General features: G+C 38.8%; 1 protein-coding gene across 6 annotated transcripts in view; it reads left to right on the forward strand.

Moving 5' to 3' along the window:
• Tenm2 (teneurin transmembrane protein 2) overlaps nucleotides 1-17,585 on the forward strand; it is a 1,175,298-nt gene that overhangs the window by 167,982 nt on the left and 989,731 nt on the right. The window lies entirely within an intron of this gene.

Below are 17,585 nucleotides of genomic sequence, written 5' to 3' on the forward strand. Positions count from 1 at the left end.
TGAATATTGCAGTAGATCCAACTTCTGCAAAAGCATGGTTCTTTTTATGAACTCAGCATTGCGATTTGTTTTCATGCAGGTCTGATTCATAATATCCCAGCGTTCTGAGCTAATAAAGCTGTTTTGTAGACTCTCATGCTGTTGATGCTGTGATAATTTGGCAATCAGTTACAGTAGGAAAAATATCTTATACAGTAGCCCCAGTAGTTTCCTTTTGTCTGGTACAAAGCCTGCCTTCCATCCTGCTATTGTTCTTCAGTTTTTAGGGTTCTAAAGAACTCTCCTTGCTGAAGACAAAATAACAGCAACAAAACACCATCTGGTTCAAGAGAGAGTAAACCAAACTGAAATGAAGGTGTTTTGTTTATTGATGAGCCCCTCACTTAGAGCAGATTCCTGCTTACCAGGTAATGATTTTTATTTTTCACTACCACACTTACATTTGAAATGTCCCAATTTTCTATGTTACTGGATCATGAGGACATGGAGAGAATCTGTGCTCTCCTAACCTAAAATGTAGTGATTAAAAAAAAAAGAAAAGAAAAAACAGGATGTTTCTCAAGTAAAGGGTCTTTGCAAGTCAGTAAGGACTTTCAGATTTGTATGTTCCTTCCTGTATGACATCTCTTGGGGGAAGGAGACAGTGTTGGAGAAGGTAGTGAGCACAAAAGGCCTGCAGTCATTCATTGCTTATGGCAACATTAAAGCTTATCCACTACACTGTAGAATTACTACTTAAAATAAAAATAAAGACTCAAAATGACATCGAAACATAGGACAGCAAAACCTCCCGGGACAGAGGACAAACAAACTCCTGGGTTTTTAAACATGCTACTCGTTAAAAATCATTTTTTTTTTTTCTGAAGATACCAGCACTGAAAAGTGGTGTTTGATGGCTGGGGGTTTAGCTCAGTGGTTCTGCCTTCTGACTCACAAATACAACGACCCGAGTTCGATCCCCAGTACCAAAAAAAAAAAAAAAAAAAAAAAAAAAAATTGTGTTTGCTAAAAACTGTGACTTTTCCCTTAAGCCTACAGATCCTAAACAGGTAACTAAAAGTAAAACATAGCCTGACCTTCATTTTGTAAAACTCTGGGTCAAACTCTCAGCTTTGCATCTAGCCATATTAATCATTTCGGGAGTGTCTGTCTGAATATTGGGAAACAAAGTTTATTAGTTCTATGTATACCCAGCCCAGGGGTAGTGGACCTGTGGCACGTGTGCCATAGCCAGCTGTTTACTATCACTGAAAGCTCTAAAAGGTTCGCCATCGTACACCTAGACTATCTCATTGTCCATCAAGACTGAGAACTCTTACACCCGGAAATCTCCATTGCCTATGCCTATGGTCACCTTGGGTTCCAAAGGAGCTGCACATGACTGAGACTATTCCAAGTCCTGAAAATTAGCCTCAAGGGACCCAAATTCCTAAGCAATGAGGATTAATCCTGAACTAGAAATCAGCACTGGAGCCTGGTTTGCCAAAGTGCCCAGTAAAAGTGGTCTTCAATCTTTTGTGTTTGATCCTTTTCATCTGTGTTCCCTTCCATCTAAAGGTGAGGCCTTTGCTTATTTTTGTTTACATTTCAATTATAGCTTTTGCCTGTAAATTCAAACTTGTGCTCAAGTTTTACCTTCTTTATCACTAAAGCAAAGACCCACACTAGCCAGGGATAAAAACATGAAACATTCAGTTTATTTTGGAAATGACCTTTTTTATAATATGTACTAAAATTCTGTCAACAGGAATGACTTCCTGTTGCTTGTTTAATTTATGCCTTTGCCTTACAGTTTCAAGATATGGGAGTACCTAAGAACTTATAAATTAACTGAGCTCCATAATGAAATAACAGTTTAATTAGTCATTTATGATGAATAATGAGAAAGGAGAGAAAATTCAGCAGAAAAAGTGACATCATTATTCTCATTTTGAATTTGTGTGCGTGTGTATGTACGAGTTCACACTGAGTTATTTTGTGAACACTGAACTATTTCTTTTCTCTTTCTTTAGTCCCTCCTTCCTTCCTTTGAAATTTATATCATGTTCTTGATTTAAATAATGGACAGGTAAACTTTATTTGTTAGCTTTTTAACTCCTTTACTTTTTAACCATCTTATTTAAAATAAAACACAGATATACAACTCAGAATTAAACAAATACATAGCTGAATAGTTTACAGTAAGGCAAGCACTCTTCTAACTACCACCTAGGTCAAGAAAGAAAATTTAGCCAAATTCTCCCACACCTATCCATATATACTTTCCACTCCCAAATACTTTCTATCCCTCCAAAAGTCACCACTTTTTATCTTTTTTTGCTATTCCGTTCTTGCCACTCTGTATTGCCCAGAATGTATTATACATTATGGTTCAGCCTGGCCTGGTTGAGGACTATATGTTGTGTTTCTCATATCTGTTTGTTACAACAGAATGCCATTAACTGTACAGCTTAAATAACAAAAAGATTCCCCTAGTTTTGGAGGCTTCTAGAAATCCCCAAATCACAGTATCAGCCAATTTGGTACCTCCTGGAGAGGGCTCTTTCCTGGTTTGTAGGAGATTTTTCATTATATCGTCACACGCTGCTGAGGTGGGGAAGAGAAAGTAAGCAAGAGAAAGTTTCTTCCTTTAGGTCACTATAGGTAGCTCCTAGGTCACTGTGGTGACCTCATAACCTCCTGAGGGCTCATTTTCAAATACCAATCCCACTGGATATTAGAGCTTCCACATTTGAATTTTAAACCTGCAGTCCACAGTAGTCTCTTAAATCTTGTGTAATCCCCTACCCCCATAACCTTTTATTTTCCATGCAATATATAGTTTTTAAGAACGGAGGTTATTCGTTTTAAAGCCATGATTTTGATTTTTTGAAACGTTAAGGTGTTTAAACCGTCAATACTGGTATTATCTTTCTAGGATGTACTTGGTAATTATTTATTTGGTTTTTGGCACTTCCTATACCCCACAAACCCTGTATTTTGATTCTGTTTGGGAAGCCAGGCACATTTAAACTATACATTAGCAGTGATGGAATTTTCAATCCATGCAGAAGCTTGGCAATGTTCTGTACCCCGTTACCAAAGAAGAAAGGTAGCCTGGAGAAGGCATTGTCTCTACCGTTGCTCACAGGGTGGGTCATTCAACATATAAATAGTCTCAAGAGATTATTATTCAAACTTCTGGATGGAAAGCACGAATGTCCAAGATGGACAGGCAGTGAAGGGCTAATCAAGACACATAGATTAAATTTTTACAAAGTTGGCCACTACATCTCAGGAGAGCAGCGAGGAAAGGAAGATCTACTTTGGCACCTTTTCTATGCCAGGCTCTTTTACAAGTTTTAACTCTTTCCGGTGGCACTATGAATTCTGAGTTTGTACACAAAGAATCTGAAATAGTGTCTTACTTGGAAACAATCCTTTGACTGGTTTCCTATTTCTATATATGCTTCTCCATGAATAGAAATCGGGTCATACTGCGACAGTGTCCTTCTGCATTTAAGAGTAAATGCACATAACTCCAGTGAGCCCTGATCAACAGGATGGCACTGAGCCAGACTGTCTTTACTCTCTGCAGCCCCTTCCACACCAGGCCAGCTCCCTGCTGTACCTGCCTGGCCTCTGGTCTTCACACAGCACAAGCTCTTCCTCAGGATTGAGGAGGATGAAGTGTGGTAGTCTTTACAATTCCTGTTTCTCTGCTACAGGAAGTTGGCATGCATGTCCTTCACTCTTAGGGCCTTTCCATTTGTTTGTTCCCCTTCAGGAACACTTCTCTGTCCTCTTTAGCTTAGCTAGATCTTACATCTCTTTCAGACCCCAGTTTAACTGCCATTTCCTCAGAGAGATTCCCGGCACACTCAAACTACATGAGCTTTTCCTGCAATTGTCTCCCTAACTCTTTCTTTTTTCCTTCTGGTGTGTATCAGAACTGCAATTATACATGTATTTGCCTAATAATCTACCTCTTCAACCTGACTCTGAATTACCCGAGGTGCTGGGTGCCTGTTTGCCTATCAAAGTGTTCATAGAGTACTTAGCACAGTGTCTAGAACATAACAGAAATGCGATAAATATTGGTGGGAACGCAAAACTGGAATGCAGTTCAGAGAGGTTAAGTAACTTGTCCAAAGTTACAGAGTTAGTAAGCATCAACCCTGGGTGTTTGGAAACATTCCCTAAATCTCATACATTTTCGGCAATAATTGTTTTTTTCCAAGTTGTTTTCCTTGAACCCTTACATCCTAAGGAATTTCAATAGATGTTCCAAGAATGAAAAGCGATCTATGTTTAAATGAATTGTGGATATAATGCAATTGTTTAAAGAAAATTGAACACTTTCTTCCTGCAGTATATCCTAGAGACTTTAATATGCAAATGTGCCTTGTGGTTCTCCAAAAAACCAATACATTATGTAGCAATTCCCACCACGGTTTGGCTATGATTTACTTTTTTAGATGAAACTAATAACTTGTGAGAGAAGAGTGTTCAGCAGAAGCTGGAGAGGGAAACTCTGTTATACCATGCTTCTTCCTGGGAAGTAGGTAAACAGAAATTTCCATCAGCAAATTAGACCTCAATTTCCTAGTATCTTAGAAAAATTTTATTTTATTTTAGTTTTTTAATTTAATTTTTATTTTTATTTTATGCCCTCTTTTTCTGTTTTAAACATGGGAGAAAGTGTAAAATCTTAAGAAAACAAGATTAGACAGTAAAAATCAAAGAAATTTAAGTGGTTGTAATATAGATTGTTGTGGGAAAAATATAGGGAGAATTAGTGTTTAAGAAAGACTCTTAAGTTAGAAAATACAAATTAGAAAATTTGTATTTAAATTATAAAATACAAATGAATGAAAGTTAAGTGGTTAATAACTTAAAGCGGTAAGTATTTTTCCTATTTCAGCATGGCATTAAAAATAATGACTGAAAGGGATCTTAAATGCTGACTTTCCTTAATGGAGAAAGTATGAAATTATAAAATAACCAATGTAATCACACCTTAATCTTGTTAAATGGAAACACGGTAATCTACATTCAAATTTCACATATGTTCAATCTTGCAAGAAGGGGGTGCGTGGGGGGGAGGTGAGCCAAAGCATTATTTGGAATTTTAAATAGTCTGGCCCATTTACTTCTGAATGAGAAATATTTCCCCGAGGCTTGGGAAAAGGAGCCCCACAAACAAAGCATGATTTATTGGTTGTTGTTTGGTTTGGATTTCTTGTTTGGTAGTGGAAAACAAAATTTATTTCTGGAAACCCCGATACAACAATTTCTATTATAAAGAGAGTAAATTTAGGAAAAAGCGGGCACTGTGTGGAAAAAAGGGTCTGTTTGCTCTTGTTCGTGGACTCTCACAGTCTATTGACAAACATGATTTTTCAGAACAGGAGCCAAACTGTAGCATTTTTACCTAATGCTGACTGAATGTACTAATGAATGGAATGAACCTGAGGTGTTACCAGTCGTTATCTGGTCCTGGGATACACATTAGCAGTAGTGTTCCAACAGGTGGGGACTGCACTTGCTTTGAACAACAATGGTCCTTTCTCCAGGGAGCTCACCAAATGCAGTGAAGGGTTTCTTGTTCTCCTGGTGACCCTCCTCAATAGGAATATGGTTTCCTCTCTTCCATGGGGAGATCAGCCTTGAAATGCATGTGTTTTTTGGAAAGAAAAAAAAAACTTTCCACAAAATTCTGCAAAGAGAAAACTTGAGAATTCTAGCGATAAGAAAATAAAACCTATTTCACTTATAAACTCTCTGGACATCTCTGCTCTGTCACAGACCTCTTTACTGAGTTTTTAATACTTCCAGAAGAGACTTGAAATGTTATGGAAAGCAGCTCTTCCTGGGGATCGCTGATTATGGTAACCACAGGCTGTGCTCCCGATGCTCCTGACTATAACATTATAGAGCAGATTGGGCCATTTCTTTCATTCCAGAAGACTGTTGCTTCCCAGCAAGTGCCTCGTCTCTGGAGTATTTTACTGTATCTATAATAAGACAAAACAAAGCCATTTTGAAGGTTTTAGTAGACGCACCCTCCATAGGTAAAGTCCTCTGGAGATTTGGAAGGAAAGAAAGATGAAAAAAAAAGATACAGTCTCTGAATCCTCAGTGAAATAGATGCCCATATCAGAGCCCTCCTACTTGAGCCTTCCAACTATGAAGTATGTTTGGGGGTTTTCTACAGTTGTGTATCTGCTGTTTGTACTTTCATGTGCAAGTGCAATTGCATCAAAAGTACTGGGAGAAGCAAACCCTCTTTTCCAAATCAGAATATTGTGTGCCCTGCAGTGGCAGATATCCTACCTTAAAGTAAAAATATCCTTTGTCTTACTTGCAAATACAATGGGGCAGGAAAAATGAGAACCAAGGCCTGTCATGTAAAGGTACCAGATGGCAGTAATGAATGTAACTGTATACCTAAAATGTACCCATAAACTCAATGAGGGAAAACTAACTAAATAAACAAATACATACATAAATAAAATGGGGCAGGAACCCAAAGGCAAAGAGACAGCAGGACACCAGAATGGAATTTGGGGGACATCTTCCTCAGTCCTCTGCACCACATTTCTGCATAGCTGTAGGTGAGCCCCTGCCCTTCTCAGATCAGATTGACAGATCCTCTCTCAAGGGAGATGTTTTGGACATCATTTTTTTTTTTTTTTAACAACAGGGTGTTACAGATTACCTGGCGACATGGATTCACTGTAGACGTAAAGTCATCTAGCCAAGTACAAAAATGTAGACTCCATTTTTGAATTGCATGAATGTGCACTAATATTCTTGCTATTATGCTGGGAGGCTAAAATATCCCATTGTTTCTGAGCTTACATAAACTGACCTCATTTACTATGGGAGCATTTTAAGTATTTAGGAATATGAGGGTAAGCACCATAGAAAGAAGAATTCAATCTGGATGTGAGAGACTTTTTTTTAAGGCTTCATTAACTGATAATTATTTGAGTGCAAAACAATGCCGTTACTGTTTGATAAATGAGTATTAGCCTTGTGTCATGCTGATAAAAGTCATGAACAGAGCTAGATTCCTCTGCATCTAGGGGACTTTGTTATTTTGATGCTAATGGATGGTGTTCATTTTGGATAGATAGGGATCTTAAATGACTCAGCAGGGCTGACTTAAATTAGATTTGTCCATTCCTACTTTGCTTATTAGTATGTCCTCAATATCTTGGTATCAGATTTGTATTATAATATGTACTTCATATAATTTATCTTTCATGACCTATGATATGAAAATTTGATTGATTATAAAAAATCATCGTTGGGCTTTTGTTTGAAAGTGTAGCTTTGGGTTTATGTTGTTCCTCCCAAAACCGTATTCTCAGAATCAGTAATATGAAGTAACTTATTAAAATCTCTGTGTAATGTATGCTCTTTAAAGTCTATTGGATATTACTTCTTTGTGAATATTAGCTTCTTTTAACAGAGTAATATCAGTCTTGGAAGGCTGGAAGTATAATAAACAGCCTTCAATTTCCAGTGGTTTGACATAGTAAGAATTTATTTCTTGCCACCCTTGCAGAGCTGCAGTGCACACTCGTGCACACAGGAGCAGAAAAGATTAGAGAAGGATTGGCTTCTTCCTGTCAGAGTATTTAGAGGCCCAGGCTCCATCTGTATTGTGACTCTAACCCTCTCTGAGGTCCTGGCATCTTCTGTATTCGGTGGATGCAAAATGGAGTGAGCACTATAAATTGGACCCTTCCTTCTCTCAGCTTGGAAATCATGAGCCTCTTTGCCACACATGTTCCACAAAAGTCAGAACATTTGGCTGAGTAACCAGAAAGAACAAATTCCTGTAGTTTGTATCTTGAGCCCTGCGCCTCCTGTCCCCCTCACCCAAGGCCCATGATCCCTGTATTAAAAACTTTGTCTCCAGCTTGCTGCTGTTGAGAGGCAATGGAAACTTCAGCAAGTAGGCCCTCGTTGGAGGCCCTTAGGTAACTGAGAGTTGAATTGGAGGGGATTATGAGGCCCTGCTTGCTTCCTGTCATTCTTTGTTCCTTGGCTCCTGCTGTGAGAGTTTCTGTTTTACCATCCACATTTGCCGTGATAAACTGCCTTGACGCAAAACAATGTGGCCATCAGATCATGGGCTGGAACTTTTAAAATTGTGAGCCAGAGTTCATCTTTTCTTTTTGCGATTTTATTACCATGAGTATTTTTTGTTACAGCGGCAAAAATCTTACACCTTGATATTGACGAGTGTTAACTGTCCCTTGCACAGCATCTAGACACCAGGGTAGGAAAAGGTTGCCTTAGTAATTTAATACAGAAAAAATATTTCCTTTTCCAGATACGGGAGATTAAACCCAGGGCGATTACACTGCCCTACATGTCCACCCCTTTCTTTTTTCATTTTGGGGCACGTTTTTGTTAAGTTGCTAAATTGCCCAGTCTGAACTTGAACTCGCTATCGTCCTGCCTCGATATCCCACAATGCTGAGGTTATGGGCGTCCTCCGCTGTGTTTCTCCGTGCCCAGCTATGAAATTATTACTCTGTGCATAACTTTACTGTTAGTGATGACAATGAGATAAGTAATATGTACAAATAATCATAATGTTAATAAAAGGTAGATTATGGTTATGAATCAGAAGAGATAAAAATACCAATTAAAGGAGGGATAAAGTCTTAACAATTTGAGAGAACTGGACATTTTTCTTGAAATGGTGGTAATTATTTTGGACCACACATTCCACTCTCAGAATTTTAGACTGAAGAAAATATCTGAACTTCACTTTTCTTATCAATAAGGTACACATCACAATGCCTGACCATGACATGAAGATGGCATTCAAGTTAGGTAATGAATGGAGGAATATTTTGTGAGTGGTCTTTCAAATATCAAATTAAAGCTGCCTGTCGGTACTGTTACTTTTTTTTTTAGTTGCATGCCCACAGTTCAGAATCACTGTAAGTTTAATATGTGTGTGTGTGTGTGTGTGTGTGTGTTTTTTATATATGAATTATCAGGAATTGAACTCAGGACATTGTGCTTCAAGGCAGGCAGCAGCACCACTGAACTAAGTAAAGTTTTTGAAAGTGTTTCTTTAACTTTTGAAGAATGTATAATGAGAAAGAGTATTTCGTGTTGTGTACTTTTTTTTTTAAGTTCTAAATATCTGGCTAATTTGGTTATCAGTGCGAAACATTATTTAAATCACATCTGTGTATAAAATGTTTGTCGAAAATAAGCTTTAAGTCACACACTAAAGGAGAATGTATAAAAGAAGCATTAGATGTCTTCATTATTTCTGAGGATGAAACACCCAGGTTTCCTGTTCTCAATAGTACTATAATATTCCTGTGTCATAGTTAAACCCGCCACCTTCATCCTCTACTCCTCATGGGTGTGGTGCACAGAAGGGCAGGTTTAGGAAGTGGAGACTTGTCAGTAATCTCAAGCCTTGGGATCCTGATATAAATGTATATACAAACACCTCCCAGGGGCTTGCTTAGTCAAACGCTTGTCATGTTTTGGAATCCTGCCCGGCATTCCTATCCTTAACAAGACAAAACCTTCTGGGTCAGTTCCTCACTTTTAAGCTGTGGTCATCTGGGTAGGTATCTTAGAAGAATTGCGTGGCTGCAGATGGTCAGAGTTAACATCAAGGGAGACCTAACGGTGCTTCCTTGGCTGACACTGTTGGATTAGAGCTGGGGAAAATCCAAAGGCACAGTTCCATGGGTTGAAAATGTCTAGCTCTAAATCCTGACAGCGTGGTGTCTCCAGTTATAGAGGAGGCTATCGAGAGATCTCACAAGGCAAAATTAGAAGGTCTTTCTAGTAATTATTATATGATGTACCAGAATTTTAAGGCAGACAGTACCCTTTCAGCAACTTGTCGCATCTGCCTCTGTGGTTGTTTTTAAACTTCAAATACAGTCACTGAATCAAGTCCAAGCCCACATAATATTTAATCCTACTTGATCCCACCCCTGTCATAAAGTCAGCCCTGGATCCCTCCTTTTGGCAGGTGCCCAGCTTCCCAGGCGTTGTTTCTCCATTCTTCCTCCACGTTTGGAAATGCCCTTTGCCTTCTCAGCCAGCTGGAAAATGGCTACTCATTCTTCACAACTCAGATTAAAACCCTGCTACGATGCACAAGGCAGAGTGAGGGTTGTCTTAAGGTGATCTCGTGACCCCTGCATGCGGGACTCTTCCAGGGTTTCAGCCAACGTATTGTGCCTGTCTCAATCTTTTGCTTCCCTCAGAATTTTTAGTCTGAGATGACATTTTCCTTTTGATTTTTTGTTGTTGTGGTTGTTTTGTTTGTTTGTTTGTTTGTTTTTTGAGACAGGGTCTCACTATGTAGTGGAGACTGACCTGGAACTCACTATGTAGCCCAGACTGGTCAAACAGCGATCCTCCTGCCTCAGCCTCCCAAGTGCTGGGATTACAGGGATGCGCCACCATGCCCGGCTTTTACTTTTGCGTTTTTAAAACCTAGCCCCTGGCCTGACGTGTGGTAAGTATCCAGGAAACACACAGTGAGTGAGTGAATGAGTGAATGTCCTTCTTAGGAGCAGGAGAATTGCAAGAGCAAGAAGCTGTTATGTGTATCTACTCTCAAACCGTTCATTTAGACCCACACCTTGAGTTGAGTGGGAAAAAAATTAGGTAGTAATTACAGGGGGAGGGCAGGTAAGCATGTGGCTGCTTTGGGTATTTTCTCATCAGACCAGACTGAAGCAGCCGTAATCAGGGAAAATCAATCTGCCTGTTTTTCAGTGTAAGCGTAAACATGCCGACAGTGGGTGCCACATAGGTGTTCTGAAAAATCTTGCTATAACCGTCGAGTCAGTTGAAGCTTCACGTACTTTCTGTGTGCCAGTCTGAATTGTTGATACTTATCTCGAACAGCGAATTTATCTTCAAGCAATGTTTTGTATCATGTCATGCTTGAGGTCAGACATCCCCTCTTGTACAAAATGCACGGGGAGCTCTGCCTGACCTTCTAGGCTTTCTCCACCTTGGTCCAGTTTGCAACCACTACTATCTGTAGTCAGCAGTTACCAGCTCAAATTATTAATGTGTCTTTCTCTTTACATCCTTCTGATTTTCTGTGTCTTTGTTTTTTTTTGAGACCATTGTTGTCATCAAACTTTCCTGGTATTATATAGGTCTCAATGAAGTCTTCGTCCTATAAATTGACCTTTCAAAGAATCACTTACTTATTTGTATCCCCTTCTGTACATTAAAGTCATGGTCAAAAGAATTAAACTCTAAATTTTTCAGCAGCTTTTGCTCTTTGTTTTCTGAACGTTATAGTTATGGATGGGAGCAATTTCACTTCTCTGTGTTACACTGTATTTGCTACTACAGGGGCTGCTTGGTGGTACCAAGTGCATAATAAACATGTGTTGATATTTGAACACGGTGGCTGTGTTTAGTAGTGACATTAAAATAAACTTTGGAATGGAAGCATCTGTACAGTGAGATATAGTGCTTCTTCTAGAGTAAGAAATCAGGTTTAAATTCCTAGAATCAGAAGAATTGGCTCTTCGCCCTCACTGGCAGTGGTTTACCAGGGTGATCTTTTCTAATTCTTTATGCTTCCTTTTTCTCATCAGTGAAAGGAATGCTTATAGTAGTGAAAGAAAGGAAAATATAAAAATAAGATGCATGTAAAGGTTATGCTTTATGGGGGGCTATCTGCTAATCGTGAGCTAGCATTATAGTGATAATATCTTTTATGGGCCTTGGGAATCTGACTTCCTGTGTTCACATTCTATCTCTGTCGCTTCTGCCTGGTCTCTTACCTTGAGCGAGCCACCCTAATTTCCCAATCCTCTGTTTCCCTGTTTGAAGTAAAGATGACAGCAGTGTTCCAAACACAGTGTTGTTCTGAGGAATAAATGAGCCTGCCTGCCCAAAACTCAGTACAGTGCATAGACCATTTTAAGCCCTCAGTAAATACTAGCTGCTCTTGTTCACCCTGCTAATTAAAAAGTTTGCTTGCTCACATTGACACTTCCATGGAGGAAATACTACCCTCAGTCACAATATAAAAGTTATTTTTCCAAAACATAAATCCCAAGATGCTGCCTTTCTCTTCTTGGCCCTTCCTGTTGGTGCCATGAAAGAAAAGGAAAATTGCTGTTGCTTTGTGTTTGTTTTGTGTGGTTGTGCTTCTGTGGAGCAGGGCTCTGGGTAGGAGCAGCCTTGTCTAAGTGATTTATATGATGTTCAACACAGCCTTTGGCAGATAAGGACCTCTCTGGTCATACTGAGGAAGGCATGTAGACTCACAGCAGAATGCACACAGCATTTCTGAGGTGTGGTTCCTTCTGCCCCTGTCCCCAGGGCCCACGCATTAAAGGGCCACTTAAAGCACCTGCTCACTAAAAAAAAAAAAAGTACGTGTGTTGGCTGCAGTATTTAAATGAAATCTGATTTCTCCTCCCTAAGGAATAGGCGATGCTGTTTTTAAGAAGGGATAAAGATATCATAGAAGTTCTTGTAGGAGGATTAACAAATATGATTCTTTTCAATTCTCTCCTGGGGGAAAAGTATACAATCAAGTTGTTACCACTGTTCCAACCTAGTCAGGCCTCATTGGTTTGCAGGTCACTCTCAAAATAGGATTTGGCTCGAATCTCAGATGCGGCGTAGTGACCTCCTGCAGAAATGCCAGCTCAGTATGGGGTGTGTGTGCCTATGTGGATGCGTACATTTTTTATAAAATGAACTTGCTTGGGTTAAATCTAATGTATAAGCTTTCTGATATAAAGATATGGCTCTTAGTATTTAACATATTGATCAAAATCACCTTTTTTTTTTGTTTATCTAGCTGTTCCACGTGGCATATCTAATGGGTGTTTAAGCTTTTGTGCGATATGCTCACAGGAAATTTATGTCACAATATGACAGTCTCTGGGCATGATATTAGTTGAGGGTGTTTGTTTGTTTGCTTGTTATTTTCATTTGATCTCTGATCTCTCCTTGGTTATCTATTGAATGCATTCTACTTAGACTATTTTTCCCAATCACTTTATCCAAGTGGCTTTTATCAAAGTCAGCATAAAACCACATGACTAAATCCAGTGGCCTATACTCAGTCTTCATTTTTATTTTGCTATCCCAGCATTTGATAGTCAGTAACTTCTCCTAAGAACTCTTCATCTGGCTTCTTGCGCACCATCTGTCCTGTTCTTTTACGGCCCTACTTTCTTGTTCTTAATACCTTTGCTAATTTTCCCATCACAGCCCTTTCCTGGGGCCTCCTATTTCCTCTTGCGAGCATCCTGAGTGATCCTCTCCTGGGCATGCCTTTAGCATCGTCTAAGTGTTAGGAACTTGTGCTCCTTTAACTCAGTTCCAGCCATCGCAGCCTCTTGTTTTGCCTTGAGAATTCCAAATAGACTTCAGCCTTTGCCCTTACTATTCACTATTAGTATGAAACGCCTCCCCTTGATAGCTGCATGGTTTCTTCTGTCACTCCCTGTAAGCCTTAATTATCTATTATATCAGTGAAGGTTTCCCTAACGTGCCTATATATATATGATCTCCACAGCACAGTCCCTCTCTTTAAAGTTGTTATATCAGCAGAGGCCCAATAGGAGACAAATGGCACACTCTAAAGGGTTTCAGTGAAGAGAGGTCCCCACAGGAGCTACGTGTGAGCGTAAGCAGGGTGGATTGACGGTCAAGAAGGGAGACAAAGCATCCAGGCATCGGCAGCTCTATGACGGTCATTTCATCTCCCAGACTGAAGTGACAAGGAAAACACCTGTGTCACCAGGCCCGGTGGCAAATGGAATCTATAAAAGGGGGGCTGTGCAACAGAAGTGTGACTGAGAAGGACCTCAGCCACCTCAAGGGAGGCAGTGAGGAAGGGAGAAGATCCACTTGGCCTTCTCTTCTCTTCTTTCTGTACTCTTTTTGTGGCCTGCAATTGATCAAATCCAGGTGGATTCCATAGGGAAAGTAAACCCTAGTCTAGAGTTCACCTTCCTTCTACTCAGAACAAGCCGAGAAAAATGGAGACTGGATCTCGAAGAGTGAACAAAGACATGCCAGCTGAGGATCTTTAAAAAGTCAGGAACCGTGACAAATTAGCATTGATGTTGTTACCTCCTTTTTTGAGAGGTTAACCTCTGTGGCGCCTAAACTGACACTGGCTGTCGTCATCACAAGCCAGTGTGATTTCTCCAGACAGCAGGAGGGATATTCAAAATATTGAACAACCGGTGTGACAGTGGCACTCAACAATCAGAATAGTAGTCCAACACATGAGAACACTATACCATACTGAGATGTACAGTACAGTGCTCAGCACTCAGCATTTGTAACAGATGCTGTCATGTGAATATTTGAAAGGAGAGATCTTTTCCTTTCTGAAGACATTTGGAAAAACTGTGCCTCACATTTACATATTTATATAACATATAACATAGGCAGTGTGCCAGACTCGATGGAGATGTCATTTAAAACTCCAAAACTCTGAGCTCCATTCATGGACTTGGATTCTGAGGCTCACAATAGAGAGTAATTTTGCTTGGGAACCCTCAGCTAGCCCGGAGGCCTGCCACTATGCCCAGAGCCTTTGACTCCAAAGACCTGGCTTTTAACTGGGCTTAATACCAGGACTGCCCATGCAGCAAGCAGTGGAGGTTTCTGAGTAGAACATGGGCACATTTTACTTTCTGTTTTGATATTTGAGTTTTAAGAGAAATTTCTAGGAAAGTCTTTTTAAAATTTTTCTTACATGATTTTATCTCTCAAAAATTTAATTTGGATTTATGCCTGAATTTAACTAAAATCTACCATACTATGTATATATTTCTCTTGCTGAGCACGTCATTGCCCGAGTCTGTGTGTAGAAAAAGCCCCTTAACTATACAAATTGACTGTGTACATGGATTTCCTTGTGTTTTCTTGACTTTGATGTCAGGCCCAGAATTATGAAATGTGAACTGTATTTTTACCAGGCAGAGGCACAGAATAGATGTGTTGTCATAGGTGTCCATGTGATGTGATTAACTGAATTTTCCTTGCAATAGTCTCTTTTAGAAGCTGTATATCACCTGCATGAAACAATCAACACACCTGAGATTCTTTACTTGCTGTATTCATACTACCACTTTAAATCCTACCTTCTGTTTCCTTTTTCTATTTTACTACAGGAGATGGGGAGACTATCAGAGAAAAATTATTCAAGCCCTTCCTTTACAGTAATTATTTTGAATCCTTAAATCATGACCTGTACCTGTTGGGGGTCCCAGATGGGCTAGGCTACCTGTGTGGATAATTGGAAGGCTCCTTTGGGTACTGCTTTTTTCATCATGGCTTCTAATGTCTTTGTAAAAATGAACAAACTTTGTAGAGTGGAGGAAGCAAAGATGATTATTATGACCAGGAGTATGTCGGAACCTTGATTTTTTTTTTTCCTGGCATTTGTACCTCACACTTGTCTGCCTAAGTTAATGAAGGAAGAGCAAAGATTTGTGACTTATCATTTTAATACAGTTTTGGGTCTCCCAAGAGAGAATTTCTTGTTTGTCTCAAGGTGGTTTGTGTGTGTGTGTGTGTGTGTGTGTGTGTGTGTGTTGCACTTAAGTTGTCCAAATGATAAATAATGCCCTAGGTAAGTTGCAGGCTGTATATGTAAAAACAAGTAATATTGCATTGGAAAGTTTTCAGATAAAGCAGAATCCAATTTTGTTTTGAAAGGCTATGATGAATGTTAACCACTTTTTTTGCTGAAATTCTTTTTAGGCATATCTTAATATTTTTAATGATCCTTATGTGATTTTTAACATAAAATAGATAATGACATAGAGACATTCTGTTATTAATAATATTTGAGGAAACAACTTGTTGTTTTATTTCCCTTTCCATTGCCTTGAAATAAACACAGAACAAAATGTGTAAAGTTGTAAGGCGAACTGAGTTCGGTAGTTTTTTTTTTCTTTGCTACTCTGATTCGGCAATGGAGAAAATGATTTCCTTGGTTTTCTCACAATGAAGTACTGCGTGTTTCTTTCAAAACAATAATAATGGAAACATACCCTGCATGGAATATGTCTAAACACCCACAAATAAACAGTGATTGAGATTAATGCACCTCCCATTTGGGCTTGTTCTCCTGAATTTATGAGAGTGCAAAGATTTAATTTTCCCTGTCACATGAAGGAAATGCCTCCTCCAATCTGTTGAATTTGTTTTGGGGCTCTCCTTAGTCCCCTTACTTCCTACATTGCTGCTTCGACGTATTATTAGCCCTGTTAAATACTTTCGTGAACCACCCAAGAGCAGTAGTTAGCAAATACAAATATCGTGTGACAAAATTTTAGTTTTACCCCATGTAAATATTATAGATGATTTTTTATTTGACAAAAATATTTATTGTATATATTTAAGGTATACAATATGATGTTTTGATATTCAGGATTTCAGTAGTCAAATTGGTGTATTCATAACTCTCCACAGCTACCATTCTTGTAATAAAAGAATAAAAAATGGACTCGTTCAGCAAATTTTTAGTAGCTAATACAGAATTACTGACTATAGTCACCATGCTGCGCATTGGATTTCTACTCTTGTTTAGTTTATGATAAATAATTTTAATACATATTTGAAAGTTATTCTTGGGCATACTTTTCCCATTTTCTCCCCTTCCTTCCCCCTGATAACATTCTTTTCATTTGTTTCTATGTCCTGAACTATTTTTTTAAATTCTATGTAAAAGTAAGATTTTATAATGTATTTACCTTTGTCTGGCTCATTTTGCTTAGCATAATATCCTCTAGATTCAGGCACATTGTCGCAAATGGCGCTACCTCCATTTTTAAGGTTAATACTCTATTTTGTGTATGTTCCATTTTTTTAACCATTCATTTGTCATTGGACACTTACGTTGCATCATTATTTTGGATATTATGAATAATGCTGCTATGAATACATGAGAACTCAGCTATTGCTACAAAGTAATCATTTAGGACAGTGTACTGAATGTCTTTATCTTCCCCCCCCCAAAAAAAAAAAAAGTTAGTTGCTTGAGAAATAGTACCCTGCCTCTAACTCTGCCTGGAGTATGTTAGCATCACAGATGTTATACTCACTTGGAATCTTATATCATCACTAACTTTATCTTCAGATAGCCAGTGGTAAGTTATGTTGCTTTCTAAGTTTTAAAAGTATATAATAAATCTAGCAAGAGCCAAAGTAACTTATGTGATTACAACGCTAACGTGGTCTCTAACATACTCTCTAACAACTCTTTGGTGTGTAACATTTTGTGCCATTCTTAGACATCACACAGAGGAAAGAGAAGAGGGTAGAGAGATCACATTTCAAATCTCACATCCAGGCACAGATATTAAGTCCTGTATTTCCTATTTCTTCAAGTTGTTTTTTTCCTCTGCTATCCACCCCCCCTTTTTTTTTTAATTCTGTCATCCTGATGGTGGAAGACACCTAGTTCCTCTAAACTAAGCAGTGCTTATACCTCTTTGTGATCTCTCCAAGTTTGAAATTCTCGCTTGAAATTGCAAGGTCAGAAAGATGTAATCCACCTCCAAACATTCAAAGTACTCTTTACATTT

Source organism: Fukomys damarensis, unplaced genomic scaffold (genome assembly GCF_012274545.1).
Source record: "Fukomys damarensis isolate Sample0158 unplaced genomic scaffold, DMR_v1.0_HiC HiC_scaffold_9, whole genome shotgun sequence".
Taxonomy (NCBI): Eukaryota; Metazoa; Chordata; class Mammalia; order Rodentia; family Bathyergidae; genus Fukomys; species Fukomys damarensis.